The 16,481-nt window shown below is 46.2% G+C and overlaps 1 pseudogene; it reads left to right on the top strand.

Annotated features, from left to right (window-relative positions):
• The first annotated feature begins 4,555 nt into the window (after window positions 1-4,555).
• LOC101958751 (protein-tyrosine kinase 2-beta-like) overlaps window positions 4,556-16,481 on the top strand; it is a 28,887-nt pseudogene continuing 16,961 nt past the window's right edge.

Genomic DNA, 16,481 nt, shown 5'->3' with positions numbered 1-16,481 from the left:
AGCAGCTCAGGACACAAAATCTATGAAGAAGAGAAAGCGTCGCTCACCAGCAACAAAATATAAAACCCAAAGGCATGCCCCTTTCTCCAGTGACATCCTACCTGCCTGTAGTTAGTTACCCCGCAGTTAATCCATATCAGTGGATTAATCCACCAATTAAGTTACAGCTCTCATAACCTCATCATTTCACCTCTGAACATTCCTGCATTGTCTCACACATGAGCTTTGGGGGGAACACCTCATATCTAAACCATTACAATCCCCCTTTATTTGCCAGGTGAAGTTCTGCAAAGGAGACTTTGAACTTACCATAATTGTGAAATTTAAAGTATCACACACACACACTGAACCAGATTGAATCAGGAAGCTCTTCTAGAGAGCATTTCTAGACATCTCTGAACCATGCACAGTTCTGGACATCTGCCATGAAATGACCTGCAGAACCTCTGCGTTATGAGAGCTGAGAGAAGCAAGCAGAGCCCTGGGGAAATGTGGAGTATGGCAAGATGGCCTGGGCTTGCTGCCTCTCCAGCCTTTCATGTCCCTAGAACTAACCTCTCCAAGCCCTCTGCAGGCTCTGCAGCTTCTGTCTTTCCAACTTTCAAAAACAAGAAGAGAGTTTTTGTATCTATATGTGGTTAGAAGGAAGACCAGGATCAGGAGTGTTGGCCCAGGAGCCTCCACCCAGAAGTAAACATGGGGCATTTTTCTGCAGCCTCAACAGTTAGCGTCCTCTAGAACCTTGAGCCTAGCCACCCGATTGGCAGGTCTGTGATCCTGAAAGGTCATCACATGAGGAAAGGGGAGCTTCCAGATAAGTCCTCCAACCTCAGTGAGGTGTGGAGGCAGCCAACATCAGGATACACAACACAGTATATGCTGTCACACTGGGAAAGTCCTTCTGTGGGGAACAGAGGGCCCTCAAGCCCTGGGAAAGAAAGGAGGCTCTAAGAAGGTCCCTGTTTTCCTGAGGCTCAGCTGGACAGATGTCCCCAGAGTCTTCCAGACACCTGTTCTAAGCCAAAATGGAGGTAAAAATTCTAGCAAGCTATTGTTTTGGTTTGTTTTTATTTTAAACATGGTAGGTAATTTATACTGTGGAATAGAAGGCTCTGGACTCTATATATGATCTTTCTTTCTGTTGTTTCTTTTTATTAACATGTATTAGGTGTATATAATAGTGGGGCTCAATGTGACACCTCACACATGCACATGGTATGCACTAGTCAAATCCAGACTTTCTTTGTCTGCCCTTCGTCTTCCCAAGACACATCCCAACCCCTGTCAATCACTATTTTATATGCAGGGCAACTTTTTCAGCTCCTACATATGAGAGAGAGCATGCAGCGCTCATTTTCCTGTGTCTGGCTTATTTCACTTAAATGTCTTTTAGCTTCATTCATCTTGCTGAAAATGATGGGATTCTACTTTTCCTTATGTGTATATGGACATGCAGGCTGATTCCTAGTCTTAACTGTTTCAAATTGTGATGGGATGGATACATTTTGGTTCTGTATATAAACCCAGCAGTGGGATTGTAGGATATGGTACTTCTGTTTTCAACTTCTTGAGAAACCTACCCTTATGCCTTCATAGTGGTTGTATTAAGCCCACCCCATCAGCAGTTCACATGATCTTTCACACATCCAGCTAAACTCTGTAGTTTCTGAGCAGTCGGGTGTGGTGGGGAACTGCTCAGTCTGGCCTCTGGTCCATCCTGAAATCGTACTCAGCATAGAGGAGTCCCTAAGGACTACTGCCAGCCTACTCCAGAGTGGCTAGGGGATAGGGAATTATAACAAGAAGTGTGGGCCACAGAGGCCATGCCAGGCTACTGATCACATGGCCCCCAGCTCAGCTAGGCAACCAGGGTCTCCCTGTTGCAGCTTCAGGACAGAGTACACCATGTCCTCAGAGTTCTGCCCTGCAAGGTGGCTGCTTCCTTCCCATCTTTCCTCACCCTTGGTTTTCTCTCTTTTCTCCTCTTGTGAAATTTTTCAGCTTGGTATAGCTCACTTCCTGGGTGCCTTGACCTGTCATCTGGACCAAGCCACTGCCTGGCTTTCCCCCCTGTGTACTCTGAGTAGAGACCCCACACCTCGGCCAGGAGCCCATCCTTCCTGTTACTATGGACTCTCAGAGCCAGAAGCTAGAAGCAGAAAGTGGAAAGCAGGAAGCAGGAAGCAGGAAACCACACAGCTATCAGTGTTTCTTCACAAGTCCTTCCTCTGTGCCCTGGTCTGTGAGACTATGGAATCTGACCTTGGGGTTTGCCATAGTTTGGATCTGGACTGTCTCCCAAAGGTACATGGAGTAAAGGCTTGGTTCCCAGTGAGGTCTCTGGACATGGGAAACCTTTAAGGAGGGGCCAGTGGGTTGTACTGAGGTCACTGAGAGTGTGCTCTTGAGGGAGATTCTGGGACCTCTGATTTTCTTCTTCCTTTCTTTCACTTCCTGGCTATGAGTTGAGCAGTTTTACTCTGCCACTCATTTCTGCCATCATGAGCTTCTTTGCCACATGCCCAAAACAGGGCTAATTGATCATGGACTGAAACGTCCAACACTGTGAGCCAAAAAGAAACCTTAAATGAGTTGGTTTATCTCAGATATCTGTTAGAGTGATGGAAAAGTCACTGACATAGGGTAAAACTATACAGAATACTTGAGGAAATTATTGATTGGGATGTTGATTTCAGCTACTAGGAGAAAAACAATGTGAGAAAGAAAAATATTGGAGAGATTGGAAAAATAATGTTAATAATGATTATTTGAATGCATTATTGGAGAAACCTGTTACACACATTAAAAAAGTGTCTACAATTTTCTTCAATTACAGAAATTAAGCATGGCTTAGATGTGTCCCACTTTCCTGGTATATGACTCTGGTAATATGATATAAAAATAACAAGGCACAATTAACCTGTAACAAACATGAGTTTGGACACCTCATTGAGACATATCATATCAAATACCATATTTGTGCAACTTCCTATTCATGGATGGTTTTTCATGGAAACACTGAGTACAAATTAAAGTGTCTTGAGTCACATAGTGTTTTAAATATCCTTTAAAATCTGTATCTATTGCACACATTCTCAGAGTGGTTTTGATTTGCATTTTTCTAATTGCTAGTGATAATGAGCATTTTTTTAAATATATTTGTTGATTGAAATTGTATATCATCTTTTGAGAAGTGTCTGATCAGGTCCTTTTATTGATTGGGTTATTTGTTTTTTTGGTGCTTAGCTTTTTGAGTTCTTTATATAAGAGAATAGTGTTCTATCAGATGAGCGAGGGGTAAAGATTTGCTCCCAAGATGTTAGGCTCTCTATTCATGTCACAGATTGTTTCTTTTGCTGAGAAGAAACTTTTTAGTTTGAGACCATCCAATTTGATTCTTGATTTTAATTCTTGCACCATAGGAGTCTTATTAAGGAAGTTGGGGCCTAATTCCACATGATGAAGATTTGGGCCTAGTTTTTTTTCTATTAGATGCAGAGTCTCTAGTTTTATTCCTAAGTCCTTGATCCATTTTGAGTTGAGTTCTGTACCATTCCACTCTGTTTTGGTGCCAATACCAAGCTGTTTTTGTTACTATACTCTGTAGTATGGTTTAAGATCTTGTATAGTGATGCCACCTGCTTCACTCTTTCTGCTAAGGATTGCTTTAGCTATTCTGGGGACACAAGCTCTGTTCTTCCTGAGCAGGCGCTTGGGTTGCTCCTTGATTCTTCCAAAGAAGACTGACCAGCAAGTCTTGATTCTTCCAAAGCAGACTGACCAGTGAGTCTTCAGGGAGATTCTGGACTTCAGACTGGGGCTCCATCATCGATCATCATCATCATCATCGATCTCCTTCCTTCTGGAGCTGCAGCTTCTAGGACTGGGCAACTACTGGTCCCTCATCTCTCCAGTCTATTGTGGAGTATCTGTCTTGTGGTTTTGAAAGTCACTCTAATGAATCCCTTTTTTATAAACACACACATATGATTATATTACACATATGTATATAAACATACATATAATATATATAATATGTGAATATATATAACCTGTTGGTTTTGTTTCAAAGCATTGCCCAGGAGGTGCTAATAGCCTTGACCTTGATGGAAAGTCCTTCTCCGTGGTGTATTATTTTTAGGTGTAAGGGCTGCTATATTCTCTTATGCAAAATTATTCCTTTGATCTCTTAATCATCAAAGAAGTCTCAACGGTGCTTTTCTAGAGGTTATACTCAGTGTACATTAATAGGCTGTAGGAGGACCTATAGTTATTTCTCACAATCAGACCAGAGCAATCTTACACACAGTTTTCTCTCAGGGCTCAAAATTCTACACAGGAAATGGGCAGCCATTCTCTACCCTTCCTTCTTTCCCTTTGGGACTCGGCAGCTCTGCTTATCAGAAAGTGGCATCTGGTTTCCTTGATCCTAGTTGTGGCCTGGCTTGTGACTTGCACTGGCTCTAAAAGTGCAGCAGGTGTGCGGTGAAGCAGGCCTGGGACTGGACCTGCAGAGACCATCAGATGTCTGTCACTCGCGCTCCCCCACTTCACCATGGGCCAGGACCAGGAGAGCCCGTTGCAGGTGAGGGACCATGTGCTCTAGAGCCTAACCATTCCGGCCTAGGCCAGCTGAGACTGCCCATCCCAAGCCACCCTGCCAGTGGACTGCAGGCTCCTGAGCCAGCCAAAGGGAGAACACCGAGCCTGGCCTACCAGAGTGCCACCCACCTAACAACTGACAAATGGTGTGTTGTTAAGGTGCTGGATTTGGGGCTTTTTGTTATCAACAACTAATTGATACAATACACATTTGGTAAATGTAGCTAAAACTCTGTTGAATTTTCTATTCAGCTCACCAAAGAAGGCTGGGCTTCTCCAGTATGCAGCCCTGTCCCTTTCTGTGTGACTGTCCTCTCTAGTTTCTGCTGGGCCCTGCTCTCTGTTTAGCAAGGGCATCGATGGCTTCATAAGCACCAAACATCATCTGCTTTATGCTCTTCATTACCAATGTAGAAAAACAAATCCGAGGAGAGTCTTCCTAGTGGAAGAAAGTTCCCAGAGCCACACCAACCCCACAAAGCAGACACAACGTGAGAGGTGACCCAGGAACCCTGTGTGGCATAAACATGAGTTGTCATCCTCACAGTTGTCTCAGGCAAGCCCTGAAGTGCCGAGCACAGGGTGGCACAGGCTAAATGTGTGTGGAATGGCACCGGATTAGAAGAGGAGATGCTCCTGCTAATTCTGGACTCACTTCCTATGCATGCGAGCTCCCTGCTGTTGGACCTCGGCCCCACCAGTCTTCCCCTCTGAATGTGTTTCTTCTTCTGTGAAATAGGAATAATCATGTGCTCTTCTTACCTCCTACATCATTGCAAGGATTAAACTAGATGGCACGTGTGAAAATGCTTGTACACTCTGAAGAACCACGTGAGGCAACATAAAGCACTGTGAGGATTGCTACTATATCGAGCCCACAGAGGGAGACTGGACCTGGGAAAAATGGCAGATGGTCCAGGGTTGTGGGGCAGGAGGCTGACTTATTTGCTTATCAGTGGAAAACACACTCTGACTCATGCCAGAAAAGAAGCCTGGCAAACATTAAAAAAAAATTTGTAAAAAGCCGATGAGCCCACAGTTAGAATTTTGGACTGTGGTTTAGAAACATGAGTACCAGGAGGTTGATGACAACATTGGATGGAGTCCAGGGAGAAGCAGCAGTCCCTCCAGAACAGAAGGTCCCACTCACAAAGGAGTCAGCATGAAATATGTGTCTGGCTCCCAGGATGTTACACTTGTTTGCCAAAGTTCTTCTGTAACCAAATGCACGAGGCTCCCTCCTGATGAGCATAAGGCTGAAAGCACAACCAGGAGACCAGAGTGAAGGTAGGCTTACTGCCCCTCAGAGGAAGCAAGAGGCTCTTAACTGGGGAGGTCATACATATTCATGTGGGACAACCTGTCATCACCTGTAGGACAGGCACAGTCATGAGCATGCTCAGTGAAGGTCACTCTTCCCATTCAAAAATAAATGGTGGACAGAAGCAACACTGTGTGGAGAGTTTTGTATTATAAAGAGCAAACTTTACTCTTGGTCACCTGAAGAGAGTGAGTCAGAGTGACGAGGCAATTTTGGCTGGTTCCTTGGAATTCTCTCTGGAAGGCTTTAGTGGAAACACAACACAGCACAAATTAGAACAGCAATGACAATCATTTAAAAGGGCAGTAGCTTTCCACCCCACATGCACAGAGGATTGTTCCTAAAGCAGGTGTCCAAAAGGAAGTTGCTTCAGGACTATGTGACATGCTCTGGTGGGTAAAGTTCACAGGGCCCTTACACAGGACCCCCAAACTCTACCCCAAGTCTGGGTGAAGAAAATAGTAAGAAACACACCAGACAAAGAGGATCCCAAAATTTTCATGTGAGTCAGTATTTCTAGCACTTAGGATGCTTTGGGCTGCAAGTAACAGACAAGCAAATAAAGAAATGTTCAGGGTGAGGTCATTCATTCTTCCCTTATGAGAAGTCCTGAGGCAGGTATGTACTAGGATTGCTAATTCATCAGTTTATCAAAATCATCTAGGTCTGAATCTATTCTGTCTCCCCTTTCTGTGGTCCTGGGTGGGTGATTTGATTTATTCTTTTAGGCCGGCTACAGCCTACATAGGTGGCTGCTACAATTCCAGACATACCAGACAGATGACAACATCATCAGTCCCTTTTTAAGATCAATGGATAATTTCCCTGATGTTCCACAGTAGATTTTCTCCCCTTGTATTTATGCATGACTGCATCTCTTCCTAAGATGGATTAATCAGGATATATATCACAGAGAATTGGCTTATACAATTATGGAGACTGAGATGTCCCAAGATCTGCAGTTCTAAGGCCTATGATCTAGGAGAGCTAATGGTGTGATTTCTAGTGCAAGTGATTTCTAGGCAGGGAAGACCACTATCCCAGCTTAAAAACATACTCTCTCTTGTTCAACCTGTTGTTCTAGCCAGGCATCAGCAGATTGCACAAGGTCCATCTGCATTGTCCCAGTGTGTACCCTAGGTCAAAGCCATCTTCCACATCCTGAGCCTCAATTGATTCCCAAGCTGATTTGTTACAACTGATGACATGTACATGCTATGCCTCAGTTTCCCCAGCTCTCTCACAGAGCAGTAGTCAACTTCTTTGCAGTAGTCAACTTTCTCTGAGGGGAAAGGGAGGTTTTAGGCTGAGGGTCTTCTAGCATCCTGGTAGGAGTTAGCTGGACCCAGACATGCATGTGCAGATGAACAACTGGGCATTCCTTCATAGTCATATTATTTTAATATTAGTTTAACATTCTCCTAGTGGAGATAGAAAGAAACAGATTTTCTTCTGAGAAAAAAAGATGTCATATCTCCTTATTTTTGTTCAACTTAAGAGATTAGCTGCATTTTATTTTCTAAATTAGAGAACTTCTTGGGAGGCATGGTAAAAAATATCAACAACAAAAAAATCATGAAATCTAAATAATAAACTGCCTCTGCTCTTCCTGGTCAGAACAGAAACTGCCTGGGCATCGATCCATCTTTCACACTGCCAAGTCATCCAACAGGATAGGTCAGTGCCTGCAGGCTTCTAAGTTTGCATCTGAGCCATCTCTCTGCTGTCAACAGTGGGCTCCAATTACCCATTATGTGTGGAACCACATGAGAGGCTTGAGGAAAAATGTTGCAAAAGTGATGTCAGAACAAGGCAAGGCCTCAGAGGTTCACATCCATGCAGCCAGCTGCCTGAGTGGCCCTCGTGTCAATCCAGTGCTGGCTCTGGCTAGGAAGCTAGGACATCAGGCTGTGGGTAAGTGGCCCAGTTAACAAGAGGCCACCTTGTCATATCTTCATTTCCTATGACCATCCTTCTTGTGTAGGGACTGTGTCACTTGCTCCCTTGAGGTGAGTCTTCTCCTTTTGTATTGCCCTCTTCATCATCCCAGTGAATCAGCTTGGCCTAGTAGAAATCTGGAGTCCAGCAGGCCAGGGTTCAAAATCCCAGCCTAATGCCATGGCTTGTGTGACCTACATCAGTTTCCTCTTTGTCACACAAGGACAGTGACTCCTGCTTGTTTCCCCATGTTCTACAGGTTCAGTGAAACCATGTGTGTAAAATATCTAGCAGTGCCTTGTCTGGTACTCAGTAAGGATGGTGAACTTGGGAACCATTAAGAAGGTGCTTTTTATATGGCAGGTGCTCAGTGAGTATTTACTGGTTCAACTGGAATGCAGTGCAGAAGCACAGCACCTGTGCTGTCTCCTCAGTTCTGTCTCATTTTGCCTAAATGAACAGCATTTGTTCATTCACAATACAGCTCACTGTGTACCACATCTTGCACTAAGTGCTAGGGAATCAGAAACAAGTACATTGTTAAGGTAGAATCCCACCCTAGAGAATCATACCCTGGGGATCCCAGCAAGGAACACCTCTGAGTTGTGTCCCTCTCTTCTCTGCAGGAGATCATCACCTCCATCCTGCTAAGTGGGCAGATTGGGCCCAACATCCAGCTGGCTGAGTGCTATGGACTGAGTAAAAGCACATGAAGTCAGATGAGATCCACTGGCTGCACCCCCAGATGAAGGTGGGTGAGGTGCAGGACAAGAATGTCTACACATGGAGGCCAAGTGGAGGTAGGAATGTGGGGTGGGGAGGACCTCCAGGGCACAGCACTCCCCATCCTCAGAATCTTCTAGAAAATCCAAGTGGCATCCTAGACTTAGACCTCCTACAATATCTAATGCATGCATTTTCAAAGCCTGATGTGGACTCACAGTAAATCTGTATCCAGAAATGTCCCCAGTTGGGATACTGTAGTGCTATGGTGAAGGGGAGCAAAGGGTAGGGAGGATGGAGGGATCCACTTCCTCCTCGAGATTCGAGCTTCCCTGCATCACCCAGAGTCTGACTGCCTATCACAGGTATGACCTTCAAATCTGCTACTTGCTGGAAGACTTCATGGAGAGCCTGAAAGAGAACAGGACCACACTGCTTTATTTTTATCAACAGCTAAAAAGTTTCTCTAGAGTCCCATTGCACCCTCCAGGCCAAGTGTATCCACCCTCTCATAGGAAGATGGAAAGACAAAGCCCAGGTTTGTCTTTTTTGCTATGCCTGAGGATCATTGTCAGCTGTTCCAACCTTGGTGCAGACCAACCTGTTCCATAAGCTCCCAGCTCCTCTAGGACTTCCTTGGCTTCCCAGATGATTGGGCTAATGAAGTAGAAACAGGTTAACATACAGGCCCTGGGGTCTTTCATACCTGGTTTTTGGCCAGCTCTGCCATTTACTAACCTGGTATTCTCAGAGACTTCATTTTCCTGCATGAAATTTTCCTGCATCTATAAAATACTAATACCTACTCGATGGGGTTATTGTGAGGATCATGACATCATTGGCACTGTGCAGGTAAGCTGTCTCTGGGAAGATGAGACCCCAGGTTTAGAGCACCTGCCAATTCCCATGGTGTAAATGTTCCCGCCAAGACCTGATTCAAGCTACCAATGGGATATTCACCAGTTCACAAAACTTCTAAAGATGTGATAACTGGCTCTTTTGAACAATTAACAAGCCTCTTTGACATGCCATAGCATTAAATAAGTGCCCAGCACCTGTGCGAAAAAGTGCCAAGGAAGAGTGAGCTACTGCCATTATTTTCCAGCTGGTCTCAGCTGCATCTCTCTATGGTTTCCCGGAAACTAATCCAGACGTTTCTTGGACCATGGATGGCATTTATTCCTACCTATCTACAGGGCTTTGGAAAAATTAATGACTCCTCCCCAAATCGGGGTGGGGGGCGGTTCTCTCCAAATTGGGATGGGATGAAGACTCTGAAGCAGGGAGAGAATGTGTATGAAAGTTTCCCTGTGAAGGGGCTCAGGGACCCAGGGGGCAGAGGCAGAGCCAAGAGGGAGCTCCCATCCTGCTCCCCATCCCTGCTCAGTGCTTGTCTGTGACTGGGTGAGCATGAGATGGCTCAGAAGCAGAGGTGTGTAACCTCCTGGGGCCTCTGCTCAGGGAAGGGGACAATGAGGGCGTGAGTCTGACCTGTGATCCTTCTCTTGCCAGCTCCGAATGACTACATGCATCGCTATGCCAGCAAAATCAGAGAAAGCATGGCCCTGCAGCTGGGCTGTCTGGAGCTCAGGTAAGTGGCCTCAAGGTCTCTCCTGGGAGAGCTGGGCTGGAGGCTGGCCTGGACTTTGGAGCATGTAGGGTGGAAGTGGAAGTGGGCTTGTGAGAGCTTGGAAGGGGAGGAGAGGAAGCCAGCAGAGTGGGCCTCTGAGGTGCTCGCCATCTGGTCCTTGGAATAAATGGTAGAGAAGGACCAGCTCCCTCGGCTCAGTCCCTACCCCCTGCCCTGCCCTTGCCTCTGGGGTGCCTGCTTCTCGCTCTGTCCTTTTCAAGTGTTTCTGCAAATGCTTCAGAGCACCAGGCCAGGCAGTGGGGCTGTTGGAATGTAGGGGTCCCCATCTGTGCTGCCCATTATAGCACCCCAGCTCTAGGAGGCACTCTGTGTGGAATTAGCACAGCATTCGGTGATGTCCTCAAGCTCACAGTGTTTGGGAGGTGACAGATGTGTACACAATTAATCATAATACAAGGCAGAACGAACATGTACCACCTCCAAGTGAAGCCATTAACTTTGCCTGCAGGCAGCAGGGAAAGGAGATTTGAACTGCTCTTGGAAGGAAAAAGTACCTCTTGGTTGGCAGATAATGGCACCCACTGGGACATGCATTCTAGCCTGCCCAGGGATGGAGGAAGAAAGGCATAGACTAGAGAATGGGGTTGGGGTGAACTTGGAGAACAAATATGGCTGGCATGTAAGAGGCCATTACAATGGCAGGCTAATGACATCATTGGGATAACAGACACCATGTGCCCTGGCCTGCCTTCCAGGAGTCCTGCAGCCCTATACCCTGCATGGCATCCTATAGTCTTCCCCTCTGGAATTAGTTCTAAAGAGCTTATCTTTTCCTTTTTGTTGGTGGATCTCACACTTAGGGCTGTGGTATTACGTGGGGACTCCAGTGAATCACCTGTCAGTCATCACTTAGTGAAAGCAGCCCAGAGGGGAGCCATTTGCATTCCACTTCACATTTTTATACCCTCCAGTCATCCCCGAACTTTTATTGGTTGTGGCTTTAGTTCCAGGGGCTGTGCTAAGAGGCTGGAGGAGGAGGCTCTGGAAGAGAGTGCGGTCAGGAATAGGCAGGCTAGAGAGGCTGCTCTCTGATCAGCCCAGAATTGCTCCCAGGTCTGTTTCCTGAAAAGAAACAGCCTCGTGTCTCCTGAGTCTCAGGAGCATCAGATAGAGGTTCCTAGTCTTACCAGTGACCCCTGAGGTCAGGGGGTGTGCTGATGGGGAAAGGGTGTGGAAAACACCTACTTTGTAAAACTGATAGAAGATTTTTCAGGTCTGATCATTTTTAAATGAAAAGGGTAGATAGAATGTGGTTGTATGTGAAGTTGGGCTATTTTAAAGTGAAGTTTTGACTATTGTCACTAACAGAGTCAGATATGGTTCTGAAAATCATACTCTTCCAGGGATGTGACTCTTGCTTGAAAATCATGGGTAACAGTCCCTTGTCCTGTTAGCATCACAGATTATACACTTTGCCTATGGATAACGACATCACCAGGAAAAGAGTATGCATTGTTTCTTGGTGTAAAAAAGAAGTATGGTAGGTGCAGCAGACATGAGATTAGGGACATGAATCCTCTGTGGACTCAGATCAGATCCTATCTGGAGAACTGGATGTAATGATGTACAGCACAGGTCAGAAGCTGGGCTTTCTGGGCATGCATCCTGGGGCTTGCATTGACTCTGTTATTCTGGGCAAGTCGTCTGATCTCCCTGTGCCTCGGTTCCTTCATCTGTAAAATGGGAATGATGGAACAACTTCACAGGGTTGTTAGGAGGAATTAGTGAGTTACTATATTTCAAGTACTTACAACCAAGACAGGGACTAAAGTGTTCTGTAACTGTGTATTTACTTGGCTGATATTTTTCTCTCAACCCTTATTTTATTTACTTATTTGTCTCTAATAGACTTTTGTTCAGAGAAGTTTTAGAAGTTTTAGATTTGCAGCAAAACTGAGCACATCGTTCTCTTGTGCCTCCTCTCCCAATCCCACACAGTGCTCCATCATTGTCACTCTGCGAGTGTGGAGCAATTGCTCTGATTGATGCATCATTATCACCCAAACGCCACAGTGCACATGAAGGTTCTCTCCTGGAGGTGCACATTCTCGGGGTTTGGACAAATGCTTGCATCCACCACTATGATATCATACAGGCTAGTTTTACTGCCACCAAAATGCTGCATGTCCCCCCTCTTCATCCCTCCCTCCCACTTACTCCCCACAACTGCTGGGCCTTATATTGTCACCTGGTTTTGCCTTTTGCAGAATATCATATAGTTGGAGTGCAGCCTAACTGATGTTTTATTGATCTAGTGGAGATGCTTTACAAATGCCAACTACATTACTTAATCTAAATCTTCTGCTCTAAGTTAAAATGTGAAACTCATGGCCTATATGCTAGAAATAAGTTTGAGGAACCAAATGATTTGTCACCCTGTGGCATCTTAAACAGACTCAGTTTTCCCCAGGTAGGAAGACCCCCTGTCTTACTGTGCCTGGAGTTCAGTGGTCTCCATTCACTGGGTAGCTCCATCAGGGTGTCTCCTAGCATGCTTATTTTCTTGTGAGTGACAGCTACTTATGTTGCTTGACAATATATTCAAAGACACCATTTATTAAAAATTGTTGAGGACATAATATTTTATTTTATATGCTCCTATTGCAGGTTTTTTCTATAATTTCATGCTTTAGATGTTCTTGACCCTGTGATATGAAAATATTTTCCTAGATTTCTTTTTCTAGCTTTATAATGTTTTCATTGCTTATATTTATCTATGTTTCATCTATATTTATATTTATCTATATTTAGAAAATAAATATTCTAGATAATAGTTTGAGGTGAGGATCCAACCTTCCTATTTTCTAAACAGGGTGAGTGGTCTGAGCTCATTGCTTTGAGGTCATAAGTTACTTACTTCTCTCTGCTTATAGTATTAGTAGCACAAAACTGGTCCCAGACGTCTATAGGACACCTGGCTTAAAGGATTACTGAGTTATTATTTTTTTTCTTCTTGGTTCTAGGGATTTAACCTAAGGGTGCTTTATCACTGAGCTACATACTCAGCCCTTTTTATTTTTAATTTTGGATCTCACTAACTTGCTGAGGTTCGCCTCTAACTTGAGGCTCCCCTGTCTCAGCCTCCCAAATCACTGGGATTTCAAGCATCAGTTACTTTAATGTAAGATTGGACAGTGTCTGAAATAGTCAGTGAAATGACTAGACACAGCAATCCTGACAGGGAAGGGAGGCTGGCATATGGAGGGACATTGTCTATTTGGTCTCAGCTGAAACTACCATTGCTACAAATAAATATGACAGTTATGCATCAGTTTCTAATGGAGATACATTCTGAGAAATGCATCATTAGGTAACTTCATTGTCACATTAACACAATAGAGTCCATTTATACAAACAAAGACAGCTATGACTCTAGGTGATATAATCTTATGAAACTGCCATGATATCTGTGGTCCATTGTTGACCAAAAGGTCATTATGTGGAATCTGACAGTACCTACAAGTTTTCATGAATGCATATATTTTTAAGAGAAATGGGACTTGAAGAAGATGTGTCATATATTAATAGATGCCACCTCTGGTGGTAGGATTATGGATTATTTATATTTTCTTTTACAAATTCAAAAATTTTAACATGTTCATTTAATAATTGTTTAGGTGAACACACAAACATATGCACACATTTCACAGATGGCAAATAGGTAAAAAGAAAGTGCCCAGGAACCCAGGACCTCAAGGTGCAGGTGGTGTCCCCGGCCTCCTGGGCTTGGCTGCCATCTTCTTCCTCAGCCTCAGAGCCCACAGCCCAGGAGCTGGGTCTCCCAGAGCACGAGGATGGTGCCTTTCTGGGAACAAAGTCTGTGGGATTTCCTTGTCCTCACTGTTTTCTGAAGATCCAATTTTACCCCACTGCCACCTTGTTCCCTCTGAGCCCCTGACTCAGGATCTTAGATTTCCGACTCCTTCTCTGTCTGCCCAATCATTCTTCTTCCCCCGTTCCTGAGAGCAGAGAGCCACACCCTTGGCGTGAGCTCTGTGGACAGTGTTTGGGGATGGCAGCTTGGGCAGATGGCTCCTTATTGCAGACATAGGTGCAGAGAGAGAGAAAAGGATGTGCTTGGCATTCTCCTGGTACAGAGAGAAGAGTAGCTCTGTAAGTGACAAAGGGAGGCAGTTCTGGGTCCAGTTCTGACTCTACTGCCATCTTGACGTATGACCTTGGGCAAGTCCTGTCTTTCTCCACACCCCATTTTTCTTCTGAAAGATGAGGGGCTTGGACTCGATGATCCTTCCATACTTTCTCCCTTCATCTGCAGAGAGACTCCCAGTCGCTCCTCCCTCCCCGTCCTGACCCATCTGTATTGCCTGATCCCAGCAATGGGATGCTCTTAAGGCCCCTTTCTTCTCCACAGCCCACCTCCCTGGCTGAGTTCAAGCAGATCAGGTCCATCAGGTGCCTCCCGCTGGAGGAGGGCCAGACTGTCCTGCAGCTGGGCATTGAAGGTGCACCCCAGGTAAGCCTCTCTGGACACCTGGATTCTCTTCAGGGGTATCACTATGGGTTAAGATGCCCTTGGGTCGACATGACTGTGGCAAGCAGGAAGCCAGGGCTTCAGTGTCTTTGGGGATCTTGTTAAGAAAATCTGCACCCATGCCCTAACAAGGTGCTGGGATGATGGTTCGTATTTTTATTTCAATGTCAGGAAAGAAGTGGGGTCTAATATTGACCAAGTGAAAACTGACTTATAGGTCAAGATCCCAGGGACAGGGGGATTTCATGGTGGAAGAATCAGAGACCTCCAACTGCAGAGCATCTGCTCTTCCTAGGCTGTCTCTGCTCCACTCTGTTTTCCATTTCTCAGTTTCTGCTTTACATAGGGAGCACCCCACATGGTACAAGGCATCCTGCTTTCTCACTGGTCTTCCCAGAGCTCAGGGTGGTCAGTAGGAGAGAGCACACGCAAGCCCCCTAGTGGCAACAGGGAAGGCCAGCAGAGCCTGGAGGAAGCGTGGGTTGGGGTCGGGGGTCCTGCAGCAGGGTTGGGGATGGGGGTCATGCAGCCTCTCAAGCAGACTAGGGGGTACAGTGTAGCCAAGGCTTGAGGTCACACCTTTGGCTGGCTTTTTCTCTGCAGTCTTTGTCCATCAAAACCTCATCTCTGGCAGAGGCTGAGAATATGGATGACCTCATAGATGGTTATTGCCGGCTTCAGGGGGAACATAAAGGCTCTCTCATCATCCATCCCAAGAAAGGTAGGTTTCTCTGAAAGGCACAGTGGACAGCTGCACGCTGAGCCAAGCCTGCAGGGCAATGTGGAGGCATGGGGGCATGGAGCCATTGGCCCTTGAGCAAATGCATTCTTCAGGGGTGTGAGGAGGCCCTCAAGCAGCACTGTAGGTGCTTCCTGTGGGGCCATCCTGGGTCGCCAGCTACAGGCCCTGGTCCTGGACAGCCACCCCTGGTCCTGCCAGTCAGAGCTTCATAGAGGCTAGCTTCTGGAAGAGCTGTATTTGTAGTACCAGGGAGATCAGAGCCATTGCTAGGATATGGGTGGACCTTCCTCGTTTTGGGACCAGAGTCAGCAAATAGGTATGAGATGGATCACGGGGTACTGGCAGGAGGAAGGCTACAAGGAGGATTCTGATTCTGGCCCAAGGCCTACGTAGCTTCCACCCTGATGCTGAGCGGGGACAGAAGGTGGGGAGGGGTCTCCTTGTGGAGCAGTGACAGGCCCTCCATCCATCCAGGACTCGGTGTCCCTGGCTCCAATCTTCCCTCCCCTCCTCTCTCTCCAGATGGTGAGAAGCAGAACAGCCTGCCCCAGATCCCCACCCTGTGAGTACAGTGGGGATTTGGAAGGGCCCTGAGCTCAGCCAGTGTGTGCTGGGAGGAGGATGAACAAGCAGGGTGCCCCCACCCCCTAATTTTTGAGAGAACTCTAGACCCTGGACTTTCACACAGTGTGTTGTCCTCCATGCTGCCCCCTGGGGACATCCTGGGAGGATTGCTGCTGAGCCCCATCCCAGGCCCAGACCATGCCCCAGCTTGTTGCAGCCAGGTGGGCTGCTTCTGCTATCAGGCAGTGGGTGAGGGGGACCAAAGATCTGGTGTAGCTTTGCAAGCTCTGTGTTATCTGCCTCCTGCCCTCTCACCTCCTGCAGAAACCTGGAGGTGAGGCGGTCCCACCTCTCAGAAAGCTGCAGCATAGGTAAGCCTGCCCACCCTGTCCGCAGCCTGTGCCCACCTCCCCATGTTTGCTCCCTCTGCCTGCTCTTCTGACCATTC

Source organism: Ictidomys tridecemlineatus, unplaced genomic scaffold, assembly GCF_052094955.1.
Source record: "Ictidomys tridecemlineatus isolate mIctTri1 unplaced genomic scaffold, mIctTri1.hap1 Scaffold_75, whole genome shotgun sequence".
NCBI classification, from domain to species: domain Eukaryota; kingdom Metazoa; phylum Chordata; class Mammalia; order Rodentia; family Sciuridae; genus Ictidomys; species Ictidomys tridecemlineatus.
This window is presented reverse-complemented; position numbering and strand designations above follow the sequence as displayed.